We start from the raw sequence: 22,660 nt of genomic DNA, 5'->3' as shown, positions 1-22,660 counted from the left end.
GTTTAAATTAGTGGAAAACATAATCATTCACTAATAGCCTAGCCATGCAACCCTAGTTTGCATTGTGAAGGCAAACAAGAGTATGCATTGGGTCTCCTTTCTTCCCTCCTCTTCCCTCCTACCCGGTTTACCAAAGAAAAGGCAAAGGGTTTTTGTCTTATATTTTTTGATATACACTACATGCATGAGTGTGCATTATTCATTCATTCTAATTATCAAAAATTAAGATTTTAGAAAGTGAAAATACTTCCTCTCCTATTCTCTCCCAACCGGTTTTTGGGAGATTAAAAACCAAATTGTTTTGGGTCATTTTTCTACAAGATTAATATTGTACTAGTATCTATAATATTAATTTTAATTAAGAGAAAGCTTTGGGTATAAATCCTTGGGATAGATCCTACACTTGGGTCTTAGTTCATCCAAAAGGGAAAGTTCTTCCTTATTTTGTTTTAATGTTTGCATGCATAAGATCAATCATTAATTTTATGACAAATTAAATTATAACATATATGAATATGTAAGTATATAGATCTATTTTTCCTTCATCTATAATCCATACTTAATATTGTATATAACTATACATCTCAACTCAATTGAAATGGCGTGACTTATCATGCTTAGCCTATGAAAAAGCCTTGGTTAGCAAGTTTTAGCAATACTTGCACTTTCCCTAACCTTACTATATATTATTTCCCATTCTTGTGAATAATCTTGTATTATAAGAACTTCTTTGAGTACGTGTCTAGATCCAGTATGGATATAGGCTCTCTTGCCTTTGAATAACTCCCACTGTCCTCACAGTGTGTAGGGATAGGACCTTCGGTTATTAGAATGAACTATCATAGTTTCTCCAATTCATAAAACCGAATCCTAATACCATCCTTTCCTTCTTGCATATCTCATTAAGTGTACTCAATTTACGTTGTGTATATCGCATTGTTCAACTGCCTTGGATGTTCCTAGCAGATATCCTCCTTAAATAATATAGCCAAGATGGTTCTCTAACCATCCTTATGTGTTTAGAATATGGTTTTTGTGTAACTCCTTGCACATAAATCAATCTCATTTCTAAATGCTTAGCTTCATATCTTTAGTACTTCTTGAGTACTAACTAATGAACTATGTGGCTATATAGAGACTTCTCTCAAGGATTCGATTTGTAAATTTTCGTCATACTCTAAGTATACGAAATTTAAGAATGGTGATACATCTTAGCGTAATGAATTAATCCCGCAGCGGAAGCATGTGGATTCAATTTCTACATGTTCAATACCTTTGAACTTGTATAGACTGTTATCAATATAAGAATATTCATTTAGCGCTAATATCCTCTTAGAACTATCTTTGTAGATCTGGATACCTTATAGATGTATTATTCTTCTCCTAAGTCTTTCATCATTCACAATGATCAATATGTCCCTTACACATAAGACTAGTAACACCACATTACTCCCACTAAACTTCATGTATATTATCAAAACATACAGTTTAACTCCTTAACCTCTACTTAAGACTTCTTCTTAAGTTTGCATCCTACCTTAGGATAGTTGCGATTTTCAAAAACTCATGCAAGATGATTTTAATATCCAAATGTTAAATTATATCCGAATTCAATGAGGCGTTGTTGTTGCGTGCAAAACCCTTTGTCACCAACCAACCAAGCTAAATAAACATTTTCATGTTTATGCTCATTTCGGACTTTTACGGAGTTGAAACTAGATAAAGCATCGTAATAATTTACAGGTTTGTTACTTTCAAAAAATAACATGACTCATGTCCACTTTAGATTTTGAAGAAATAATTACTGATTTTGACGAAGAAGGAACATCTTCCTATGTCTTATTTTCAGTTTGTGGCTTTTGAACATTTTCTCCCACTCTGTCTTTAAGAAATAATCCTCTTTTCTTAATAGACAGCATCACGAGCCACAGACTCTTCGTTCTCGTGATCTTTTAGGAAAAATGAGCACATGTTTACTATCGAAACAAGCTACAATTTAGGTACCATGCCTAACCATATCTCATATGAAAAGTATATGATTGCTTTAATCATGTTTTTTTTAGTGGAAAATTTAAATGCCAAACAAATTTCATATCAGAAACTACCTCCAACTATATTGTAAAGATTCAATCATATCATAATGAAAGTGAACTTGCGATACGATATCACACTCTTTTTTGTGCAGATAAAAGTCATCACATTATTGTTCCCCATTTTAACAAAGTACTAATACTTTGTTTTTATAATCTGCAGGTTTTAATACCTTTTAAACATTCATTGAACTTATTCAAAGAATTTCTCTTCTTACCTCATTAAGTGGATACCAAGTATCTACCTAATCCATTGGTAAAAGAGAAGAAGTAATAATGACCTTCTCAGATTGAAAATATTTTTGACCATACACATTGAAGTGTAATTTGGTGAATAGCTTATTCTATTCACTATACTTCAAGAAAAGTCACGAAACATATTACTTTGAATACAAGATTTGCACACACCAAAAGATTCCCAATCAAATGGTTTGGGAGACTAGTCAAAACTAGTTTCTTAATGCGATTTTCAATCGAGAATTGAGTAAAGATAGGGGTCACAAACTTGAGTCCTGTATATGTGACAGTTTGAATATAATTAACTTGATTTGTATGGTCTCACCATAAACTTAATCGTGGTATGTAAGAGTACAACTCTTGTTTTAATTGCATAATGGTAAAACCCTTTACCTTTTGTGCAAAACTCAAATTATATTCTTATTTAGACATATTGTACATCATAATAATTATTGAGGTACATTTCTAAATACAAAACTAAAATGAGTACACTACAACATTCAAATGTTCATGGATGAAATGATAACTACCCTAGTTCCATTCATGCAAATTTCAGAACTTATTCTTGCGTGTCGTCACACGATAATGCCAAATATGATGAAATCCATAAGTTTGTATCAAATACTCATGATATGATATTTGGCAATAATGCAATGTCAATGTCATAGATATTAAGGAAGGAATATGTTGGAATCACACGACCAACTTCTTTGATCTTTACTTATTGGGGTTTGTCTCTATTTTAGTGTCTAACACCTTCTATTTCGAGCCTAGTTCTATCCTTAATAGTTAAGATAGGAACTTCACTTCATATTGCTCCCACTCACTTCAAGAATTTCTACTTGATGAAGACTTATCTTCATATAAATTCTTAGTTAATCCTTCACAAAGATGAACTCTATTGTGGTATTTGGTCAATCAAAATTTCTAGCAAATCAATTTACCAATTTAACATTGTCATATTCTTAACAACTTAAGTGCTTGATGATAAGTGTTTAGGTTGAGTAATAAGACTTTTGAACCATGGATGCATAGAAGAATTATCAAAACATATTTTGACTAATTACTACTTCTATTTATTCTTCTTCATAAGAGATTTCATATACATGGGTATGTAAGGAATTTAAGATGTTAATCTTATATTTGCACAGGACGATTCCTATCGAGTTCTATGAAATAGAACAATTCCTATGGAGCTAGTCCACAACCTATGATACGGTTCGATTTTAGAAAGAGATTTTTGTTGTTAGCAATAGTGGTTAAGCGGAGACTCGTGTTACAATCGAATGCTATCGTATGTGAGTAGGAGTAATGAAATACAACAACATTAAAACAACAAAATAGTGGGAAAATACAACATTCATCGTTATAATACTTGTAAATATTAATACAAGTATAGCATTTATATAGTGACCTCTACCCAATTATAATAAATGATTCTGAGATCCAAAATTCATATTAACTTGGATGTGAGCCTACGGGCCCTCTACATCTTTACTAATATAACTTGGTGGGTTAACCCTTTTAACCGATTCTACAATTAGAACTCTCGGTCGATGATTTTACATTAAATTCATCTTTAGCCCAAACCTATTGCGGCTCGCAAAATACCTTCGTTGAGATCAACCAAATTTTCGAAGTGTAATAACTATTTATTACCCCAACGTCAAAGCAAGCACCCCGGTATAATATTTCAATACCGTATTGTACCTATATGAAATTGAGATTCATGGGCTCCTACTATTTGGTAAGGCTAAGTCTCAATCTATTAAAAGTAAAGGTCTTGCCAATTTATTATCTATCAATTTTAAGTGAGCTAAAAATCGAATTATTGATAATTATAATTGATACGGTCGAAGATTCGATACGATATGCATATGTTGTTATGGCGATTTGGCAATGCATGCAACATATAATGAAAAATGCAGAAGCAATAAATAAATTTCCTAGTATGGCCTTCCTAAAATAGAAAATCAAATAATCTATTACAAATTCGGAAACCAACTCCATTGGTCCCTTGAACTTCAAGTGACACGCCTCCCAAGGAAAAACATCGTCTTGATTGGAACTCATTTCCGAATGGCTCTGTCTTTAGGAAACTCCGGTATTATAAAATAATAATAATAAAAATACATGGCTGTTCCTATTATACATTTGTAATAAAAATTTAAATCTATTAAATTACAAAACAGTGATGCGAAATCACATTAAAATTACAACCAAATCGATATTCCCTTTCATTACGGGTAATATCGATTAAAACTAAGGCCATACTAACTTATTAAAATCACAAATCAATACTTAAATCAAATTTTAGCCCAAGTTAATTATCCTAACTCTCTTAGGACTCATAAATTAGTCTTTACTCAATTTTTGACAATAATTCAACTTGGTTTTGTATTATTGCTTATTAAACTTCTTTTAACCATAACAATTATGAAATAATTCCCAATAAATCATAAAAATTTGAAAATTTTTGAAATCACATTTTTGTAAATACTGGAATATTATAAATATTCCAAAACTCAATAAAATTTGCCCCAAAATATTTATAATTTACTTCATTAATAAATCGTAAAAAACATAACTTTTACCATTTAATTCCAAATTAAACATAAAAATTATGGAAAAAATCAAAATCAAAATTTTGAACATTCTTAAAAAATTTCCCGAACCTGGAAATGGCAAAATTCAACCAAAAATTTCGAATTTATTTTTATGACTAATAAAGTTGCCCTTTTATCGATTTTATCACATAAAAATCAATAAACATACCAAATCAATCAAGCTTAATCATGTAACTTTAGATCTGATGTTCATATCAAATATACAATATTAGGGAAAATATTCATGCCATAAAATTCATTTTAGCTATTTTTGCTAAAAATAGACACTATTTATAACATTTTAACCATTAAAATTATAAATCATGCATAATAAATTACATTTATCTAATATTTTACATACCATCTGTAAAATATTCATGTGACATCATATTAAAATTTCATGGCTTGTTTTGAAGTTTAACTATTTTTAGTTATTATCCTCCATTTATAGCATTTTTATCACATAAAAATCATAAATCATGCACTATTAATCACATTAATACGAAATTTTACATACAATAAATAAAATATGCATGGGAGGACATACTAAAAAATTACGGCCAGTAGCGAAGTTTAACTATTTTTAGTAAATAAAAGTTCATTTTACTCAATAAAATGTAATTATTTCACTAAAAATCATTAAAATAAGCAATAATCATCCATAAATCATCAATATGACCTAAAAATATTTTAGAACCAGAATGTATAACATGCAAAAAAATTCGTGGCTTTTATCCTTATAAATCACAAATTATTAGTTTTAATTAAGTTACATTTAACTCGGAAAAACTAAACCGATTATGCATGCAACACCAAAGCTCTTGATGCCAATTGTTAGGTTTATATACCCCTATTAGACTCATCTAATCATTTTATAAATTTTCCGTAATTTATATTTGTGTGGATCCAGTTGCATGCAAGATAAAAAGAACAAAAATAAGGAAGAAAATCACATTCCTTACATGTATATAGTTCGAATTTTTGGGGCACAAGTAAGGTCTCCCACCTTCACCTGTTCTTGAGCTAATAATATTGGAAGATCCTCCAAGAACCTCAAGCATCTAAAGATGAATGCCTCCTCTTAGTAGCACCCAAGACTATCCCATAACACTAATTCATATACTAACTAGGTATTATGAACCTTAAATTTGGATGAAATATAATTTTATTACTACTCTAGTGACTACTTGGCCTTATTAGATCTAGAACAAATATTATGCATAAAAACAATTTTTATGTGTAGAGAGAATGTGTGAGACATATGCATGAGAATTATTGTGTAAGAGTATAAATGAGAACTACTCCTCATAATGTAGGGTGGGTGCCCTTTTTTTAATGCATTTGGGAAGAACAATTGTATTTTTCAATTGCTTTTGTTCTTACCCATAAAAGGCTAGGTGTAGGTCTAGTTTAGGGTAGTCATGATTATGTTTCTCAATAGAAAAACAATAAACCATAAAACCATAAATAACCCACTTAAAATCGGCACCCCTTATGTAAAATGGACTCCATTTTATCTTTTGTGATTTGTCATTTGTAATTTGTGTGACATGTGACATGTAACATGTCATTAGTGAAAGATCATATATCCATATTAGACTCTCTAATAAAATTAATTTATCTCATAAATTGTTATTTAGGTGATCTATGTAACATGCATGCTAATATGAAAGCATAAAAAGAAAGTATAAGGAAAAACAATTTCCTTACATTGAATTTGTGGTAAAAAGGGCACAAACTAGTTCACCTAACTAGCTTGTTCTTGAGCTTATTCCAAATGGAAGATCCTCCTTGCAAATCTTCAACTAGAAGATCTCCTTCTTGTTGCACCCAAGAACTAACCCAAAATAATAACAAGTATTGACTAGTAACTTGTTAATTTTATACCCTTGATAATATTGTAATTTTACTAACTTTCTTAGTAAATATTAATGTATGTATACTAACAACTTAGTAGTGATTAATAATTATTTTAGAGAGATGAATAAATATTGTTCACATGCAAGTAGGTAGAGTGAAGAAGTGAGGTAGTGTAAAATAGTGAACAATAGATGGAGTATAAGAGGAGGGAAAGTGGCGGGTGGAAGTGGAGTGAGGGAGTGCACAAATTTTGTCTTATATTTTTCATCTTACATCACATGCAAAATCCTACATAAGATAAATTATGGTAGTATACAAAATAAGGTGAAATGATTATGTGAGTAATCATCCACTACTCTTATTTTACACGGTCCACTTGACCATTTACGGGTCCATGTTGGTTCTTATATTTGTCGCACAAATCCGTGTAATTTTTATTTTAAACACCGTTTCATGTTTAAATACTTCCATAATTAATTCGTCTAATTCACTCCGTAAATATACATGTACCACTACACATATTATTTACGTACTAATATTAATCACATTAATCAATTAGTACAATTTTAGTAAATTAACAGTTAATTAACTAAAACCCGTTTCCCAAAACTTATTATTCAATTATCGCATAATTAAATAATAATTGCCGCTCCTCGAGTTCGCAACTCGAAATCTCTCTAAAAATAATCGACTAACTTTTTAGTCTACAAATCAAGGGACTAAATAAATTGTATCCCATACAATTAATTAGTTGTCTATTGGGGTTCGTTCCTTTAGGTGTGACCGAAAGGGGTCAGTTGATCACCGCTGTCTCACGACAATAACGTCAAAATCTAGTCAGCCAACCGTTATCGATTTATGTTAATCAACTGACGAGGATCAAATAATTAAATATCTGATGATATTCCATTAATGAGATTTATTATGTTAACGCACTATTGTGGAGGACACTAACTCCAACAATTAGTAATATAAATACATATTTAGCTAATTAAATATTATTTCAAATTAAATAAATTACATTTAACAAATTAACAAGTAATTCACAATTACATGTATATAAAATGGGTCACATTAAGACTAGTTAATATAATCTACAACATCTTGTAATTATAACTAACTAATTACTCTTATCTCTAATGTTTCGTAAATATTAATCAATCTTAGTAATATAACAAATTAATTACTAAATTGAATCTTATTTAATCACATTACAATAAGATATATAATTCTCACTTATAAATGAATTTGTTCAATTTAAGAAATTAATTAACTTGTATCATTATACAATTAATTAATTAATCTATTAAGGAAATTGTCTTATAGGTGTGACATTAAGAGATCAACTAATCACCATCGTCAAACGACAGTAATGTTAAACTCTAGTTAGTCAATCATTACAGATTAATGTTGATCAGTTGACTATATAATCAATCATCCCTTACGTATTCTTATTATGAGATTTAATCATGTGATCGCACTATTGTTGAGGACACATACTCCAACAAGGACATGCCAGGGATCGACAGGGATATTCCAGAACATTGCATTCCAATCAAACCAGGTTTCAAACCTGTAAAACAGAAGCTCCGTCGGATGAGGACTGAGTGGGCTCTTAAGATCAAAGAAGAAAACGATAAGCAATTCAAAGCCGGGTTCATCAAAGTTTTCGAGTACTCATACTGGGTGGCTAACATAGTCCCCGTACCCAAAAAGGATGGGCAAATCCGGGTTTGTGTTGATTTCAGAGACTTGAACAAAGCGAGTCCCAAGGACGACTTCCCTCTACCACACATCGACATACTGGTAGATAATAAAACAGATCACGTGTTGTTATCCTTCATGGACGGGTATGCATGTTATAACCAGATCAAAATGGCCATAGAATATATGCATAAGACCGCCTTTGTCACTCAATGGGGCACATATTGTTATACTGTTATGCCATTTGGGCTAATTAATGCTGGAGCTACATACCAACGCACTGCGACAACTCTACTACATGCCATGATGCATAAAGAAGTGGAAGTATATATAGATGATATGATTGTCAAATCCAAGGATAGAAAAGGGCACATTGATAACCTTCTCAAATTCTTCCTGAGATTGCGTAAGTACAACATGAGGCTCAATCCTCAGAAATGCGCGTTCAGAGTCACATCAGGCAAGCTTCTAGGATATGTCATTAGTCAGAGAGGGATAGAAATTGATTCATCCAAGATCAAAGCTTTGATTGAAATGCCACAACCCCAAACAGAAAAAGAGGTTAGAGGATTTCTAGGCAAAGTGAAATATATAAGCCGATTCATACCGAAGCTCACAATGATCTGCGAACTTATTTTCAGAAAGTTAAAGAAAACAAATCATACCATATGGGACGATGATTGTCAAAAGGCGTTTGACAAGATTAAGAAGATATTAGCCAAACCACCAGTGCTAATGCCTACCCAACGAGATCAACCTCATGGTTTGTATCTCACAGTCACCGAAACAGCCATGGGGGCTATGCTTGCGCAGACCATTAGAAAAGAAGAAAGAGTTATCTACTACCTTAGTAAGAAGTTCTTGGAGTACGAGTGTAAGAATATGCCTCTCGAAACGACATGCCTCACTCTTGTGTGGGCAACCAAGAAGCTACGCTACTATATGCTTAGCTACTCTGTCAAGGTGTATTCGAAAATGGATCCTGTCAAATACCTCTTCGAGAAACCCGTCCTCAACGGACGTTTAGAAAGATGGACTTTAATGCTTTCAGAGTTCGATCTCAAATATGTACCTTTGAAAGTCATTAAGGGGCGCGCCGTTGCTGAGTTCTTCGCAGATAATCCTATCAACGACACCCAAGAAATAGAGACATGGTCATTTCCAGATGAGGACATCCTACAGACCAGTATAGACTCTTGGGATCTTTATTTTGATGGGGCATCGAATTTAAGAGGATTTGGAATAGGAGTGTTGCTCATTTTCCTGAAGGCGAGCATACACCACTTTCTGTCAAACTCGACTTCGAGGTGACAAATAATGCAGCAGAGTATGAAGCTTACCTCATTGGTCTACAAGCAGCAGTAAGTTTAGGCATTAAGAATCTTCGAGTTCACGGAGACTCAACCTTGATCCTTAACCAAGTTACGGGATCTTGGAAAATCCGAAGTGAAAGTCTAGCACCCTATCAGGCTAGGATAGATCAAGTCGCCCAATTCTTCGATCAGGTCACTTATCTACACCTACCTCGTGAAGAGAATCAATTTGCAGATGCTCTTATAAAACTTGCATCTTTGATTAACATGCCAGACAACGTAGTTGAAATGCCTTTGTGCATCGAACGACGATCGAATCCAGCCTACGTGCACCTCCTTACAGATGAAGAAGAAAGCCCAGAGGAACCTTGGTTCCAAGCCATTCTAAACTTCAATCTTAACGGTACATACCCACCAGATATGGACAAGAGGGGACAACGCGTCATACGCCTGCTCGCCTCTCAATACCTCCTTATGCAAGGAGAGTTATACAAAAGAACACCTTTTGGTGTCGTCTTGCGTTGCCTTGATCATTCACGGGCACAGAAAGTAATGGAAAAAGTTCACGATGGAGAATGCGTTCCTCATATGAGTGGACCCATGATGGCAAAGAAAATCATGCTTCTAGGATATTACTGGACAACAATGGAGTCAGATTGTATTAAATACGTCAGACATTGCCATAATTGCTAGATTTTCGGGAATGTACAACATGTCCCTCCCTCAATGCTTTACACCATGACATATCCTTGGCCATTTTCCGCTTGGGGAATAGACATTATTGGGAAAATAACTCCCGCTGGGACAGGAGGTCACTGTTTCATTTTGGTAGCTATCGCCTATTTCACCAAATGGCTCGAAGCAGCATCTTACACTAGTCTTACAGCTAAAAATGTGGCAAAGTTCATACAAACCAATATCATCTGTCGATATGGTTGCCCACATGAAATAATCAGTGACAATGGATCACATTTTCAGGCCGACATTGAGCAATTGCTAGCCAAATAGAAGATTAAGCATCACCATTCCTCGCCATATAGACCCCAAACTAATGGCGCGGTAGAAGCAGCTAACAAGAATGTCGTCATGATCTTTAAGAAAATGATCGACAATTATCGCAATTGGCCTAACAAGATACCCATTGCGTTATGGGGATATCGCATATCAGTTAGGACGCCGACTGGGGCTACTCCTTTCTATTTGACTTACGGCATGGAAGCTGATTGGAAGAGAGAGAGATATGATGAACTTGTCCTCTTGGACGAAAGAAGGTTGCGCGCATTACATAATGTGCAGACATATCAGGCGCGTATCAAACGAGCCTTTAACAAACGGGTTAAGCCCAAGAACATCAAAGAAGGAGGTTTGGTGCTCAAATCAGTCAGAGCTCTCCTACCTGTCGATCCACGAGGAAAGTTTAAACCTAACTGGGTCGGACCTTTCTTAGTCAAGTCCATACTCTCAGGTGTGCAGTTAGGATTACAGACCTAGATGGGAATGAATTTGCTAACCCAACTAACCTAGACCAACTAAAACGATACTACCCTTAGCATAAGACAAAAACACGCCTCGTGTAATACTCATGTGTCGCTCTTGCAACACGAAAAAAATGGCCCTCGGCCAGCTGAAAAAAAACGGCCCTCACTACGCTCTTGCATTCTGACATTTCGTCGTCCTCATATCATCAAAATTAAATTACACTTCTTTAGGAGTAACTAAAGCACATGCTTATTTTTCTAAAGTTCATTACAAGCTCTTTCTTCTAACAATTATTCTTTTACATTTACCCGAACTACGCACAGGGTTTGATTTCATTTTTTTAATGAATACGTAGGCAATCCTTCGTAGGATATAACTCATTATTTTAAAATATAAATAGAAGGACATTTGCATTTGCATTTGAAATTCGACAAGAATAATAAAGGGAAAATCATAACAGTTTCTTAACTAATAAATATTTTATTCATTTTTGTGCCATAAATACTAATAATATGCCAAATACATGTAAAATAACAATGCTGAAAATAAATGATAGGCTAGGTTCTAAAAACCCGCCGTTTATTACAACTTAAATAATAATAATAAATAATAATACTATAATAAATGACTAAGGCTATTCTTCCATCTTCCCTTTACCTTTGTCACCCTTATCATACTTCTTGTCTTGACCACGAGTCGGACGCTCTTGCGTTATCTCCGATATGATCACCAATGGTTGTTCTCGTGGTCTAGCCTTACCATTTCGATCTATCACCATCTTCTCGGCAGAGGCGGTTTTCGGTTTCTTCAACGGACGAACAACTCGGAATCCGGCTTCCTCTTCCTCTTCAGTCAAGTACTTTTGGTTCTACTTTGCTACTTCACGGATCTTATAATCCACGGGCTAGTGCTTCCTCAGCTTCTCACGCTCTTCAGGAGTACCAGCTTTTCTCCATTGCAAATATGAGTCAGATACCCATAAGGAGCCAACAGGAACTAGTATGAACCACATGTTCCTCTGGGTCCACCTATGTACCCACTCTCTACAAAACTCCGAAGTATGTGCCAAGGCAGTTTGAGGAACAGTATCTAGCTTTTGAATTTTCTGCTTAAGGCCCACTTGCCTCATCAATCTCTCAAGAAAAATGCACACCACGAATTCCAAGCCAGGGACACGAACTGACCGTGTCAGATCCAAAGATAAGACTCCAGTAACTGACTTGATATGCCACCACGTCACAATCCATCGGATCAAGGGGCCACCTTCACTCTTGAACTTATTTTCCTAGTAGTTGCATACCCGAGTGAAGTCCACCATGTATAGCCTAGTTCTCATTACAATTGACCGAGCATGATATCCTTGCACATTAACTGGGGGTTCAATCAGTCGCAGTCATTCCATTAGCCAAACCTGGAAAAGGGGATGCGAATTAATAGTTATATGTCGATAAAAAAAAAATCCGAAAAAAAAAACGAAAAAAAAAACGAAGAAAAAAAAGAGAAAAAACACAAAAAAAACACAAAAAAAAGAAAAAAAAAGAACAAGAGACAGTCGAATTCTTACCTGTAGAATGACGGGACTTCCCATATAAGGAAGCTCGCGGTTGGCCTTCCTATTATCCAAACCAAGGATGGTCTCCCCTAAGACTAGGCACGCTGGACTCCTGCGTAGCTCCATTTGCTCTATTATGCTCAGAAAACGAGGATCACCCCTCATCTCCATATCAACATGTCCTTTAAAAACATAGAAATGAAGTAGACAAAACCCGAAGGCCTTGTGCCTCGCAACTCCATTTGATACCTGTCGAAGTGAGAACCAAAAATAATATTTATAAAACCAAACTACAACTAGCAAGCGGTAGTAAGGGTCGATCCGCAGGGAGGTAGGGAGACAATAGTTGCTTTTTGATTTTAGTCTAATAGTAACAGTGAGGGGGGTTTTTATATGAACTATGGCTAAGTCTAAAACATAAACTAAATAAACAATTAAAAGTAAATAAGGGAAATGCTAAGACGGTCGGTTCACTATAGCTGCGATGGCACAAAATCCTAGGTAACTTCGAAATACGGTCGCGAAGGATGGGGAAAACAAGTCCTCTCGGTCCATGTCAAATAGTAGCGACCTTTCGGCCTATGCTACTATTCCCTAAGTCTCATTAATACTAACTCTCGTTCTTGATTAATGATTCCTAATGCAAACAAAATCACGAGATCTCTCGATCTTAGCAATTTAGTCGTTTTAATTCGTTAATTATTGTCCATTCCTATCTCTCGATCTATGGGATGGTCAAGTTTGAGCATCTATCAAGTCTCCTCTCGGTCTCATTGAAAGATAAAGCACTTAACGAAACAAACAAAGCAAAACCAGACGCGTAACCAGTCATTCGACCATGGGTACCGGTCGATCGACCATACCGTGAGTCGAAATCGCCTATAATTTATGCCATCTACGCTATAGCTCCCCTACATCTTAGCGGGGTTGATTTAGCAACTCATAATAACGATAATAACGACAATGAAATTCGGAATTAAAGCATAAGAATTCATAATTGAAATAATTAAACAAATCACTAGCATGAATCAATAATACGGCTTTGGGATCCTATCTAGCAATTCTATACTACGAATTAAAGCAGCGAGTATTAAACGAAGGAACAAAGAAATACCGTAGGGAGAATTGAAGGAGAAAGAACAATACCGAATGCAAAGAAAACTTTATTGACGGAAAGCTAAACTAAACTAATGGATATTGAATTGTATCTTCAGAACTTAATGATAAAAACTTGATCCTATTCTGAAAACAAAGGTTATGTTATATAGGAATAATCCTGCGTAACCTTTATTCCTAAACCTAATCACAATGGACTTTGGAATTCTCGATCTTTTAACTTGCGCATCAGCTCGTGGGGTGGTCGATCGACCACTTATACCAGTCGATCGACCAAGAGTGCTGTACAGAATTGCATTCTGACGATTCCTACAGCGCACACCGATTTTAAAACAGCTGCCATTTCTTCGTTACTTGGTCAAATCAGGCGTTCTACGCGGCGTTGGAAAGCTAAGAGGATAAGCTTTCACCTGCAATTAGAATCACTCGATTATCTTCTCTAGAACTCGAGATATAGCCATCTGAATAAGGCTGCAATGTCGAGAAGCATTCTGACAGTCTATAGACCATGTAGGTCAGTCTATAGACCACTGTAGCTGGTAGTTCGCTTCTAAACTCTCGCAAATATGTCTTTCAGGCCTTGAAATGCGCACTAAGTTCGCTTCCCGAGTCTTTACTTCATGTCAAATCCTATGCTAAACACTCCGGGGCAGATTTGGTCCATTTTCCGCCATATTCTTCACATTCCTACAAAATCACACGAAAAGGAAGAAATACACGAAACAAGGGAAATAGTAGCATAAACTACTCAATTGAGCTCTAAAATGCGTGTGAAATGAGGTGCAAAAAATCATATATTAGACATGCATCAAACTTCCCCAAACCAAACCCTTGCTTGTCCCCAAGCAAGAACTAGACTCGATCTTAGAACCTAATGGAACGAGTTCAATCTCAGAGCGAAATGCAAACCGTAAAGCCTAAACCAATTTAATGCAACAAATCAACAATCAATTAGCAATATGAATCATGCAAACGAGTTATGTAGTCGTGAAAAACTGCTGAACTGCCAACTATAGAGACTTATCATTATGGACTCTCACGGGTCGCTCATATCACACATAAGCACAGGTGAATATATGTAAAAGATAGAAAGGAGTAATTTTGTGATGACTCTCACCTAACTACGACCTATAAGAACATGCCTACAATCTAATATGAAAATAATCTCTACAACCATACATATGCATTCCAACCAAACAAATGACCATGACACATGCCGAGGTAAATATGGATATGTGAGGTAATGGGTAAGAAGGGGCTAAGATAAATTTGGATATGAGTAGTTAAAGCCAAGCTAGTAACTACAGATCCAAATTATAACAACATCCAACTCTCCTACTCAAGATAAATCAATATAAAACGGTGCTAATGATTAGCACTAATCTCACAATCTCCATAATTAGTCAACTCCCCATAAGATACAAATACAACATGGGAATATAAAATCACCAACTAATGAAGATTCAATCACGTGATTTTTTCGAATTTTGTTTCGCTACTGCAGCAAGCAGTCGATCGACCAAGTGGGACGGTCGATCGACTGATCCTCTTTTTTTTTTGAATCATTTTTTTTTTCTTTTTCTTTTCTTTTTCTTTTCTCTCCCTTCAATCATTTCACCAACATTCTCAATAAGAGCAAATATAAACAAAATGATAAGAACACTCCCAAAGACTAATACTACTAGCTTGACAAAGGCAGGCTGAATATAGGATGTAGTTAAAGGGACAAAAGGCTATTTTGGCTATGTGAAGCTTATGGGCAAAATGAGAAAAGGGGACCTCTACCACATGTGTCAACAAACTACAGACCGAATGCATACAGGTATTAAGCAGATTAAGTTCATATTTATGCATATTGATGTAACATGTCTTATAAGGAGTAACTACTCACAAATCCTAAATGAACTGGGCATGAATGTCACCAGTTATAAGCTCTAAACCTCAGAAATATAAGTAGTTTGCCAAAAATCTAAGTCAAGTTTAAAGTTCAGCAAGATATTTAACGAAAACTCGTAGATTATGCATATGTGATTCTACTAATAACATGTTAATTAAGCACGGCTTAGGCATAAACAAATGAAAATGCAATGTCATCATTGAACTACTACCGTTCCGACTCGACCTACATGCTAAAATAAACGTGCAAAATTTTTTTTTTTTTTTTTTGAAGTTTTTCAATTTTTTTGGATTTTCTGTATATATATATATAGGAAATGAAATAACAAATGCAAACTGAAGTGCAATAAACGTGAAACAGAAATGCAATAAAACATATGAATGCAACGCAAAACCCTTCCTCAAACCAAATCATACAATGTCCCCATTGTGCAAAATCATGTAATGAAATAAAAAGGAAACGGGAATTTTGCGATAAATTAACTAAACAAGACATGAAGGTGACTTGAGAACTCACAAGACTTTAAGCGCAGCAAAAGGAAACCTCTCCAAACCAGCGTGAGCTAGGAGGTTTTAGTAGCCAGCAGTGCTACCATAAAGTACCTGAAAAGACAGAAAATACCGTGCATTATCCGAGAAAAAAAAAATGAAGCGGTAAATTACGTGCAAAGAATTAAATTGAAGAAAGAAGTACAACAGCTACAGTGGTCGATCGACCGATGCTCCTGGTCGATCGACCAGTTCACGATGATCAGAGGGTATTGTACTGCTGAGGGCGATCGATCGACCTAGGCTAGGTCGATCGATCGACCTACTGATTTAAACAGACTTCTTTCTTCGAATTAACTCAATGAATTGAGTTAACTTGGTCTAATAACCTGTAAATGCACATAAAAACGCGCCCAAAATTGCGCAAAACCCAACAGTCTAAAGTCTATGAAATCCTAAGCAAACTTATTAATGCGAAGTCTCGCGCACACGAAAAACGATAAATAGTCTAAAAGCAATAAAATAGTCTTTAAAAGGTCTAAGAAACGAATAGATCAACGGAAACTGCGGAAAATCTCCGACCAAGGCTTCTGTCTACATGAAGTAGCTTTCGCAGTGCTCATCTCAGAAGCTGGACTCCACTCTACTCCGACTGGGATACTCAATGGATCATCTCTAGCATCTTCCCAAACATGGCCCTTGTCTTCTAGCTCCTCACACTCAAGATCCGACTCCGAAATTTTGACTGGCTCCTTCTTCTTGGGCTCCTCATCTAGCTCCTCGTCAGTCGCATAGCTTAGGCATCCCAAACCGCCTCTTTGAACGATTGGCTCCTTCACGGCTGGAGCAATCCGCGGTTCTTTCTTCCCCAAACCAGTTCCTGCAACAATCAAAATAGAAGAATCTTCCTCCAATTCGCTTCCATTCTGGGGCGGCGGTGTCATAACAGGAATAGGCACAGGGGCAGGCACATCAGAAAGCACAAAATAAGATTTCTTTTCAGAAATCATAATACAGGTCATAGGCCACATGGGGTCTTTCTTCCTAGGGGACTGGGCAAACATAATAGAGTGCTTCCCTACCTTAAATCTCAAAGTTCTTTCCCCTACATCAATTATTGCACCAGCAGTGTGCAAAAACGGTCTTCCCAAAATAATTGGGGTGTTGACATCTTCAGGAATATCCAAAACAACAAAGTCAACAGGGAAAAAGAATTTTTCAATTTGAACAGGCACATTCTCTATGACCCCTCATCGGTCGAATCGCAGAACGGCTGACCATTTTCCGATCATGTCGGTAATAGAAAATCTAGTCAATCCCAATTTCTTAGCCAGACTCAAGGGCATAACACTGACACTAGCCCCTAAATCACATAGTGCCTTCTCAATTGAGAAAGTACCAATATTACAGGGGACATAGAAACTACCAGGTGGGACGGTTTCTGGGCGACTTTGTGAGTTAAATATGAACTAGACTCCTTAGTTAATTGGACAGACTCGACAACATTCAAAGACCTTTTCTTAGCTAGCAACTGTCTCATAAACTTCATATATGCAGGTACTTGATTAACTAGCTCTAAGAAAGGTACTTGCACATTAAGACTACGCACTAATCTTTGAATTTATCGAACGTTACCTCATCTTTGGTTGACACTAGTCTTTCTGGATAAGGAGCTGTCAGAAGTAGCTTTGCCCTCTCCTCTAGGTCTCTCATACCGGCATCAGTGGACTTAGGCTGAAAATCCACTACTTTGTCTTTGTTGTAACTTGACCCTTCTTCAGACCGTCTTAAGAATGAACCATTAACCGTCGTAGGGTCATACCTTGGAACCAGAACTGACCCATCAGCATTTGGATCTTGCCTTGATAATTTCGGAGCCGTAGTACCCCGAAATAAGTAGTCCCTCAAGTTGTCTGGCGTTGGAGGATGGAATGGTTCGTCATCAGCTGCTTCCTCAGTCGATCGACCATGTTGTTCAGTCGATCGACTGGTTTCAACAGTACCAGAAGCTGTGTCATTTTGCGGACTGGTCAATCGACTGGGTGATGTGGTCGATCGACCTTGATTACTGTTGATCGTCTTTTTCTCGCCCTTTTTCTTCTTCCCTTTTTCAGCAGCTTTCTCATGTCCATCAAGAGCAGACCCGCTCCTCAGCGTCATTGCATGTACAGCCTTAGTACGCTGATTCAGAGAGTGAAATTGACTCGGTATCTGATCTGCATTCTTATCTAATGTAGCAAATTGAGATTTCAGCTCCGCGATTGAGACCTCATTCGCCGCATTACTCTTCTGTACCTCTACCATAAGCAAAGTGCACTAGACTTATCAACTCGCAACTTCATTATTTGACTCTTTTTGACGGAGTGGATGGTGGTGGGACTTCATAAGGAGGCACATATGGTTGATACGGTGAAGTAGGATCGTAATTATACGAATTGTCGAGCTGAAGTTGATGAAAAGCAAACATCTTCTCCTTAGGGCTTCTGCATGCCTCAGATGTGTGTCCCGCTCCGCCGCATCTCCCACAAAATGGCACCTGCTGCTCTTGAGAATGGAACATGGGTGCACCCTTCAAAATCTTGTAGATAGGACCTGTAGAACCTAACAAAACAACACTAGAGGAAATGGTAAGAACTGCCTCAAGGTACTCAGTCTTCCCTTGAGGCGAAACACAAACTAAAATAAAAAACAACTAAAACTAGCGCTGGCCCCGACAACGGCGCCAAAATTTGATACCTGTCGAAGTGAGTATCAAAAATAATATTTATAAAACCAAACTACAACTAGCAAGTGGTAGTGAGGGTCGAACCACGGGGAGGTAGGGAATTTATAGTTGCTTTCAATTCTAGTCTTAACGGTAACAGTGAGGGGGTTTTGATGAGAATTATAACTAAATCTAATGACATAAGCTAAATAAATGAATAATAGAAGCAAATGATGTAAACAATGATAAAAGAAATGCTAAGACGGTCGGTTCACTATAGCTGTGATGGCACAAAATCCTAGGTAAGTCCGAAATACAGTCGTTGTAGTATAGTGGTAAACATTCCCGCCTGTCACGCGGGTGACCCGGGTTCGATCCCCGGCAACGGCGCCAAAATTTGATACCTGTCGAAGTGAGTACCAAAAATAATATTTATAAAACTAAACTACAACTAGCAAGCGGTAGTAAGGGTCGATCCGCAGGGAGGTAGGGAGATAATAGTTGCTTTTTGATTTTAGTCTAACGGTAACAGTGATGGGGGTTTTGATATGAATTATGGCTAAGTCTAAAACATAAACTACATAAACAATTAAAAGTAAATAAGGAAAATGTTAAGACGGTCGGTTCACTATAGCTGCGATGGCACATAATCCTAGGTAACTTCGAAATACGGTCGCGAAGGATGGGGAAAACAAGTCCTCTCAGTCCATGTCAAATAGTAGCTACCTTTCGGCCTATGCTACTATTCCCTAAGTCTCATTAATACTAACTCTCGTTCTTGATTAATGATTCCTAATGCAAACTAAATCACGATATCTCTCAATCTTAGCAATTTAGTCGTTTTAATTCGTTAATTATTGTCCATTCCTATCTCTCGATCTATCGGATGGTCAAGTTTGAGCATCTATCAAGTCTCCTCCCGGTCTCATTGAAAGATAAAGCACGTAACGAAACAAACAAAGCAAAACCAGACGCGTAACCAGTCGATCAACCATGGGTACCGGTTGATCGATCATACCATGAGTCGAAATCGCCTATAATTTATGCCATCTACACTATAGCTCCCCTACATCTTAGCGGGGTTGATTTAGCTACTCATAAAAACGATAATAACGACAATGAAATTTGGAATTAAAGCATAAGAATTCATAATTGAAATAATTAAACAAATAACTAACATGAATCAATAATACGGCTTTGGGATCCTATCTAGCAATTCTATACTACGAATTAAAGCAGCGAGTATTAACGAAGGAACAAAGAAATACCGTAGGGACAATTGAAGGAGAATGAACAAAACCGAATGCAAAGAAAACTTTATTGACGGAAAGCTAAACTAAACTAATGGATATTGAATTGTATCTTCAGAACTTAATGATAAAAACTTGATCCTATTCTGAAAACAAAGGTTATGTTATATAGGAATAATCCTGCGTAACCTTTATTCCTAAACCTAATCACAATGGGCTTTGGAATTCTCGATCTTTTAACTTGCGCATCAGCTCGTGGGGTGGTCGATCGACCACTTGTACCAGTCGATCGACCAAGAATGCTGTACAGAATTGCATTCTGACGATTCCTGCAGCGCGCACCGATCTTAAAACAGCTGCCATTTCTTCGTTACTTGGTCAAATCAAGCGTTCTACGCGGCGTTGGAAAGCTAAGAGGATAAGCTTTTACCTCCAATTGGAATCACTTGATTATCTGCTCTAGAACTCGAGATCTAGCTATATGAATAAGGCTGCAATGTCGAGAAGCATTCGGACAGTTTATAGACCATGTAGGTCAGTCTATAGACCACTGTAGCTGGTAGTTCGCTTCTAAACTCTCGCAAATATGTCTTTCAGGCCTTGAAATGCGCACTAAGTTCGCTTCCCGAGTCTTTACTTCATGTCAAATCTTATGCTAAACACTCCGGGGCAGATTTGGTCCATTTTCCGCCATATTCTTCACATTCCTACAAAATCACACGAAAAGGAAGAAATACACGAAACAAGGGAAATAGTAGCATAAACTACTCAATTGAGCTCTAAAATGCGTGTGAAATGAGGTGCAAAACATCATATATTAGACACACATCAAACTTCCCCAAACCAAACCCTTGCTTGTCCCCAAGCAAGAACTAGACTCGATCTTAAAACCTAATGGAACGAGTTCAATCTCAGAGCGAAATGCAAACCGTAAAGCCTAAACCAATTTAATGCAACAAATCAACAATCAATTAGCAATATGAATTATGCAAACGAGTTATGTAGTCGTGAAAAACTGCTGAACTGCCAACTATAGAGACTTATCATTATGGACTCTCACGGGTCGCTCTTATCACACATAAGCACAGGTGAATATATGTGAAAGATAGAAAGAAGTAATTTTGTGATGACTCTCACCTAACTACGACCTATAAGAACATGCCTGCAATCTAATATGAAAATAATCTCTACAACCATACATATGCATTCCAACCAAACAAATGACCATGACACATGCCGAGATAAATATGGATATGTGAGGTAATGGGTAAGAAGGGGCTAAGATAAATTTGGATATGAGGAGTTAAAGCCAAGCTAGTAACTACATATCCAAATTATAACAACATCCAACTCTCCTACTCAAAATAAATCAATACAAAACGGTGCTAATGATTAGCACTAATCTCACAATCTCCATAATTAGTCAACTCCCGATAAGATACAAATACAACATGGAAATATAAAATCACCAACTAATGAAGATTCAATCACGTGATTTTTTTCGAATTTTCTTTCGCTACTGCAGGAAGCAGTCGATCGACCAAGTGGGACGGTCGATCGGCTGATCCTCTTTTTTTTTTTGAATCATTTTTTTTTCTTTTTCTTTTCTCTCCCTTCAATCATTTCACCAACATTCTCAATAAGGGCAAATATAAACAAAATAATAAGAACACTCCCAAAGACTAATACTACTAGCTTGACAAAGGCAGGCTGAATATAGGATGTAGTTAAAGGGACAAAAGGCTATTTTGGCTATGTGAAGCTTATGGGCAAAATGAGAAAAGGGACCTCTACCACATGTGTCAACAAACTACAGATCGAATGCATACAGGTATTTAGCAGATTAAGTTCATATTTATACATATTGATGTAACATTTCTTATAAGGAGTAACTACTCACAAATCCTAAATGAACTGGGCATGAATGTCACCAGTTATAAGCTCTAAACCTCAGAAATATAAGTAGTTTGCCAAAAATCTAAGTAAAGTTTAAAGTTCAGCAAGATATTTAACGAAAACTCGTAGATTATGCATATGTGATTCTACTAATAACATGTTAATTAAGCACGGCTTAGGCATAAACAGATGAAAATGCAATGTCATCATTGAACTAGTACCGTTCCGACTCGACCTACATGCTAAAATAAACTACTACCGTTCCCAAGAAAGGACGCAGCACTAGCTACGCCCCTTCCAAAAGCCGTAGCTTTTAACTTGCTGCGCATGTTCCCTAGTGAGTTCTCCGCTCAAATTTGAAAGTTCGTTCTAAGTTTGTTATTTGTAGGCCCAAGCTTTGTGCGCCTCTTGTCCAACATCTTATATCATATATTTGGCTCTCTTGGGCATTCTTTTTGTCCAGGCCTG

General features: G+C 36.3%; 1 non-coding gene across 1 annotated transcript; it reads left to right on the top strand.

Annotated features, from left to right (window-relative positions):
* Window positions 1–19,364: 19,364 nt before the first annotated feature.
* TRNAD-GUC (transfer RNA aspartic acid (anticodon GUC)) lies at window positions 19,365–19,436 on the top strand. The gene has a single exon. It is a non-coding gene; the product is annotated as a tRNA-Asp (tRNA).
* The last annotated feature ends 3,224 nt before the right edge of the window (window positions 19,437–22,660 follow it).

Source organism: Silene latifolia, chromosome Y (genome assembly GCF_048544455.1).
Source record: "Silene latifolia isolate original U9 population chromosome Y, ASM4854445v1, whole genome shotgun sequence".
In the NCBI taxonomy this organism is placed as follows: Eukaryota; Viridiplantae; Streptophyta; class Magnoliopsida; order Caryophyllales; family Caryophyllaceae; genus Silene; species Silene latifolia.
This window is presented reverse-complemented; position numbering and strand designations above follow the sequence as displayed.